Genomic DNA, 7,671 nt, shown 5'->3' with positions numbered 1-7,671 from the left:
AGTTTCCACCTTCCGAGTGCCCTTCATTTAATTCAGGCTCTTCCACACGAATCGATAGTTCTTCACGATTTTATTGAAGCAACCGTCTAGTTTCCTCCATCTGACGATCCAACATCATCTGAATCATCAATTGCACACCAGCCATGGTTATTGGCTCAGGTGCTGCTGCTACAACAGGTCTTTGTTCAATCACTGGTGGTTGATTCCTGTTTTCATCAGCATTTCCAACTCCACTTCTTGTTCTCACCATTTTTGATCTACACACCGAATAAGGTGAATTTAGATCCTTATTCACGATAGATATTGAAATCATCCTTATAACTCCGAAACGTTTACATGCTAGTTCTAATATCGTAGACGTACGCTTAGAATCCTACACACATAAGGTTTCTAGATCCGGTCGGCAACAGAACATAGATCAGAACAAATAATATCATATATGGCAACATATAACATTTAGAACATAAAGCATTTTAGGCAACTTCCCTAAAATAAACTAGTGCTTGTGTCTTAAAACATAACAGACACACATCTCAAAATTCCACTTAGCTTCTAAGTTTAAGTCTAGAAATCCTACAAATTCCTAGTTCGCTTAAACTAATGCTCTGATACCAACTGTGACATCCCCAAAATCTCGACCAGAAAAGACCGATTTCATTTATGCTTTTTAAAATAATTTTCAGAGTAAATCATTTTAATTTTAAAAGAGATGCGGAATTTGCTCCCAAAAACAAAACATGATAAAATAGATATTTATCAAAACATTTCATAAAGAAATATGATTTCATTTCATAATCAAAAGTCGGGATGTCATGTTCCGATATAGATCATAAAGCATAAACGATAGCATTACAAGTCTTTCAACAAATATATACATATACAGACTTGTAAACAAAACAACTTGATGTTCGCCCATCTTAAGCTCTTGTGCCACTTCCTGTAAAATAAATCAACTGAGTGGGTCAGGCTTGGGAGCCTGGTGAGCATATAGGGTTTTCAACCCACAATAAATAATTAAATTAATTATTATCAACCAATAATAACCCAGTTACCCATTCCCGTTATTCTCACTTTATGTCCCTAAAATAACTAACACAAGGGACATAGTCTAAGAATATTTCATCGGGGCGACTACACATGCTTCGGGGGTTCCTCAGCAATATAAGTCAAATAAAGCAACCATGGGGGGGATGGAATACAGCGAATGAACACCCAAGTTCATTAACACCTACAGGTTATGAGCCTGCTAGCGTTCCACTGGACTGTCTAGAAAAGTCTGTGGTCGTCATCTAAATTCCGCTAGATGACTGGATCAAACAACAACGAGGCCTCTCATCTGTTTATTACACACCAACTATCTACCCATGTTCTACCCAACATATTAGTAGATAAAAACATACATTTTATACATATTTTCAAAACCTGTATAGCATGCTTGATCAAAACATTTTCCATATAACAGATGAGGCACACACACATAACACGTATTTCATATAGAAATAATCATATCTGTAAGATAGAAGAAAGTGAATATAAATTCACACACATAACAACAAAATATACACATAACACGTATTTTATATAAAATACTTCATAATATTGTGTTGGAATGAAAGTAACTACACACTCACTTGATCAGAAGATGATCGGGCAGCACTACGGCTTGCAGAAGAGGTGTTTCTCCGTAGATCTGGAAGATCTTCACAAAACTGGGCTCCTCGCGGGCAGTGTTTCGGCTCGGGAATAACGCTCTTCGGGATTCTTGGGGCTTCAGATCTTGCTTCGGGGCTCGGGAATATTACCGGGGCTTCGGGGTATAAACGGCACGCAAAACGAGGCCAAAGATGAGAGAAAATGAAGAATTTGCAAAAGAAAACTCGGCTGCTTCGGACCTCCTTTTATAGGTGCTGAACCCTCGCATGTACGCGGGGCGTACGCCTCGGTGGTCGTCAGCGCTTACGTCATCGGTCCCCTTACTTCACTGCATACGACTTCGGACTACTCGAGTGCCCCTCGCTGTACGCGGGGCGTACAGCAGTACGCGCTGCGTACTTCGGATAGACCGCCTCATCCTTCTTCGGATAATATCGGAGGTTTTAAATAAAAATAAATATTAAATATTTATTAAACTTCAAAAATTCATATCTCCTTCATACGAACTCCGTTTTCGACGTTCTTTATATCCACGCGAAGGTGAGACTACGCTCTACAACTTTCGTTTAGACTCCGTCGGCTAATTTTGACTTTTATTTTTATTAATTATTTTTAGAAGGCTTGGACAGGAAAACTTCGTTATAAAATCATAACTTTTTCGTCCGACGTCCGTTCTCGCCTATCTTTTCATCGTTTCGCTACTAACAACAAGATCTTCGATTCTCATTTAGATTGTTTCGGCTAGAAATTGCTCGATCTCAAATCGAGTATTCAGGCTGCATACTGCCACGTCGAAACTTCAGAAAATCATAACTTCATCATACGAAGTCAGATTTGGGCGTTCCATTTACGCACGCTCTCGGTTTAACGAAATCTACGACTTTCGTTTAGATCGCTAAGGCTAAATATCGCTCTATCCTAAATTCATATTTTACGTCACTCGGCGTCGTGCCGGTTCTGTCGCGAAACTTCGACAGGTCATAACTTCTTCGTTATAACTCGGATTTTGGCATTCCTTATATCTCCGGAATCCTTGTTTCAACCACTACAACTTTATGCAAATATATCGGGCGTATCTCACACTTTAATTTTGATGCTTATTTTATTCTTAATTCATTAAATTATAAAAATTAAGAAAATACACACATAAATCACATAATTCAAATAATTCACAAATAATACATTCTTATTATTTCAAGTTGAGTTACAAGGTTAACCTAGACTATTACATTGCTTAAAATGGCAAGCCTAGAAACACGGGCGTTACAAACACCTACCTCTAATGTTAACCCCGATCCTTCTCCTTCATATCTTTCAATTTTTCTTCCCTCTGATAACAGTCAATAGAATTTGGTAACACGAGCTTGCAATAATTCTCTCAAACCAAAAATATTTCACACCCATGTCTCGTCATCTCCTCATGTCGAACCTTCTACTTTTGCTCAAGCCATTAGTCACAAACATTGGCAAGATATGATGAACGTAGAGTATCAGAACCTCATGATAAATAGTACTTGGTCTCTTGTTGATTATCCCACTAACTCTAATGTTGTTGGTTGTAAGTGGATATACAGGGTAAAGAAGAATTCAGATGGTACAATTTCAAGACATAAAACATGATTGGTGGCACAAGGATTTAGTCAACAGGCCGGAATTGATTTCTTTGACACATTCATCCCCATTATCAAACCAACAACTATTATACTGGTTCTTTCCATTAATCTTTCTCGAGGCTGGCAAATTCAATAATTAGACATCAACAATGCCTTCTTGAATGGCGATTTTCTAAAGAAGTATACATGAAGCAACCAAGGGGGTTTGAAGATCTGAATCGACCCACTCATGTATGTTGGTTACACAAGGCATTATACAGTGTTAAACAGGCTCCAAGAGCTTGGTTCACTAAATTGAAAAGCTACATGGTTGCAAATGGTTTTCGGGCATGCTAATCCGACACCTCTCTATTTGTTCATCTGACTTCAACATCTAGTATATATGTATTAGTCTATGTAGATGACTTAATTTTCACAAGTAAAAATGATTGTGAATTGAGCAAATCTATTCATGCCTTAAATACATGATTCTATCTCAAAGATCTTGGCGATTTACATTTTTTCTTGGTCTTACAAATTCAAATGTCCAAGTCCGGTCTTCTCCTCTCCCAACAGTCATATATTAAAGATACTATACATCGTAGTAACATGATGAAAGCTTCTCCAATTTCCACTCCTACAGATCCATCTCGACATCTCACTAAAGACGGAGATCTATTTCATGACCCAACATTGTATCGCCAAGTTGTTGGGTCTCTCCAATATACTACAATTACCAGACCGGATATCGCCTATTCGGTAAATCATGTCTGCCAGTTCATGCACTCCCCTACAAACAGTCATTGGATAACATTGAAACGAATATTGCATTATTTGAATGGTACTCTTCATTATTGTTTGCATTTTTCGGCAACAAATGTAACTGGACTTCATGCATTTTCCAATTCTAGGTGGAACTCTGATCTTGATGACAATAGGTCTTAGTATGGTTTCGCTATCTTTCATGGCACTAATCTCATAAGTTGGATTTCACGAAAACAACACATTATCGCTCGTTCCAGCACAGAGGCAGAGTATCGTTCCTTAGCTTATAGTACAGCTAAACTAATGTGGCTGAAATAACTCACCAAAGATCTTCATGCTCCTATTATCACCCCTCCACTGTTGATCTGTGACAACGTTGGAGCAATTTTCATGATAGAAAATCTGGTCATTAGTACTCGCTCTAAACACATCACTTTGGTTTCCATTTCATCAGAGAACAAGTCGAGTCTGGTCAGCTCAAGATCAATCATGTTGCTTCTCAGGATCAGCTTGCGGATATATTCACCAAACCACTCAGAAAGGATCGAATTATGTTTCTTCATTCCAAGCTTCAAGTACGACCTGCCCTTGAGCTTCCAGGGGGTAATAGCATTATAATAGTCTTATCTCTTATTGTACACATGTATTTGATCTAGTCTACAGTCAAGAAGTCTTAATATTCACATAGGAGCAAATATATCTTTCTCTGTTATTCCTCTATATATATATATATATATATATATATATATATATATATATATATATATATATATATGTAGACAGTTCGTATGAAGATATATACAAATTTACAACATCACAGTATGTGTGTTGTGTGTGTGTGTGTGTTCGTCCTCAAGAAATCAAGACCAACATCATCAGATATACACATATATTTTGTTTCTAAAATTGATTTTGTATTTTGTTTTTGAAATCATTTTTGTAATTCGTTTGTTGGTTTTCTAGAACTCGATTTCAAAAATAAAAACACGCAAACGCAAAGAAAAAATGTCATAAACATTTCAGATTCACGAGTGAGATTATCTAATATGTTAATGAAACCCAAAAATTAAATCTCTAAGTATGTAACTATGTATGCGTTCTTGAGTTTTGAACGAGTGGTATATATATATATATATATATATATATATATATATATATATATATATATATATATATATAGAGAGAGAGAGAGAGAGAGAAAAAGAGAGAGAGAGGACCTTTTCTTTATTTATGTATGAAAAAACTAGTTAATAATCGGTGAGAACCATGGTTATACAATTAACTAAACTTTCAAATTAAAAAATCAAGATATTAATCAATTAATTTAAATGAATAATTATTTAATAGATATTTTTTTAGTTATATAAAATTATAATCGTTGATTTAAATAAATACGCAAAGTTATATCTCCTTATAATATGTATTAATTTTATTTTATTTTTTTAGTCTAATGTTATTAATTTAATATAATTACAGTGAAAAAATTATAATTTAAATTTTAAAATGGAGAATCAATTATCAATTTTAATGTAATTAGAATGGGAAATTTAAAATTTGAAATTTGAATTTCATAATTAATAGGTTGACAAGTGGTATGATAGGTAATATATAATATTAATGACGAGTTTTAATAGTATGATACTTGTCAATAGAATATAAACCTATTCGTTATTTAGAATAAGGAGATAGTTAAAAAAATGAAAGAAAAAAAAATCTATATTAAGAGTACAATATACTTTTCATTTTGTAGGGGGACCAAAAACATAGGTAAACTTGCTGAAAATGACCATCAATCCAAAATTTTAATGATTTGGACCTTTTTTCTTGAAAAAAAATGAAAATCATACGGACAATTTTTGCATTTTCGTCTTCTTTTTATGTTAGTGGTAAGGGTTTAGCACCAAACCCTTTAGGGTTTAGCGATTTTGGCGATTTTGCTTTTGGTATTATCTATATATTCTTATGTTATTAACTTTGAAGAATCAATCCATTATCTAACATGGTATCAAAGCTCTAGGTTAGAACCTTACTACATTCCACAACCCACATCCACTGCCTTCCACCTCCGGCGACCTTCTCCAATAGTCGTCGGGGGTGCCTTCATTATGTTCCATATTTTTCATTTCTTCTCTGTTCTGCCTAAATAATAAAAGAGCCACCGACACCAAACTAGAGATTTTTCATCGGTTTCTTCCATTGCCTCGTCTACCTCTACCTCCTCCTCAAATGACCCCTGCCTCTGAGCATTCTGCCTCCTCCTCAGCTGGCCACTTCTTCAGATCTCTTTTCTGATTCCACCCCTTCTAATATTGTTGTTACCTCCCTCCGATGGCACATTCTCCGTCGAGCATCGTCTGATTAGTAGTCGTTTCTTTCTCTATCAAGATTGTAGTTGCTGATCTAGCCAGAATTGGCTCTGCTCACCGTAGCTCGATCCTTCTTTCTTTATCGTTGCTTTTCTCCAGACTCCTTTGCCATTGGTTGCATAATCATCAACGCCGCCAATATTCTATTTTTCTACAGTAGAATCACCTATCGCTGCCGCTTCTCTTCTCTTCTTCTCCGACAAGCAGTCGATGATAGCCACCATTGTTAAGGCTCTACTACCGCCAATGCGCTGTCTTCATCCAGTTTTAGTGTTTTCTTCTTTTGTTTATTTTTCCAGTTTAATTGTCTCCACCCTATTAAACTAGGGGGGGTGTTAGTTGTCACACCCCCAAACCAGAACGGCGGGAATGTCTGGGGGTGGATGACTTCATGTACAGTATCATAAAAATTGAATAGTAGCGATCAAAGCTTTACAACCATTGTATTGAATATTTAATAAATTACATTGTGCTCAAAACATTGTTTACATAATATCATATGCATATGACAATAATAAATAACATGATGCGACGGCGTTCCATCCTCCAAATCTCTCGTGATTACCTGTTACCAAATTAATGAGAATACAAGTGATTTTGAAAAGTGTCAACAGTTAAGTTGGTGAGTTCATAAGAATTTTGTATGATAAATAGTTAGTAAATGTTTTGTGTAAAAATGGGTTCGTACACTTCTAGAAAATTTGATATTTTCTTTAAAAACGAGTTGTAAGTCTTATACCCAAGACTAAAATGTATGTATTTCGTTTGTATCTTTTCCTTGTAAAGTGATATTTTATGTTATCCGAAAATCCAATATTTTCGTAAATATAAACTGTAGTCTTAAATCCTATGACCAAGAATGTAAGTAATGTTGTACTGAGAAAAAAGTAGGTAGTTTTATCTTTTAATAAAACCAATGAAGTGTAAGTTACCCCGTAAACCGAATAGTTTTTTTAATCCCTATGTGAGTTATTATAACCATACTTAATATGAGTGATATGCCTGGACGCCGTTCTTTAGGCGTTGGAATTGGTAGATATTTGTAACTTTAGACTTGTCGGTCTAACTGTAGGGGACAACAGGGGTGTGAGGTTGTCAATCAGGTATAGATCTATACACAATTATCTCACTATCCCTCAAAGAGACTCTGGTTATGATACATGACTTAAGGTGTACACTAGGTAGGTACGGTGAAGTAAATGTCTCACAAGAGCATCAACAGATTTATGTGATATATGACTCTTTTTTCTTGTAAAACGTAATATTTCTACTTTTGAATAATTATATGGTTCTTC

The sequence above is a fragment of the Lactuca saligna genome, chromosome 2 (assembly GCF_052625555.1).
Source record: "Lactuca saligna cultivar CGN05327 chromosome 2, ASM5262555v1, whole genome shotgun sequence".
Taxonomy (NCBI): Eukaryota; Viridiplantae; Streptophyta; class Magnoliopsida; order Asterales; family Asteraceae; genus Lactuca; species Lactuca saligna.
Note: the sequence above shows the minus strand (reverse complement) of the source record.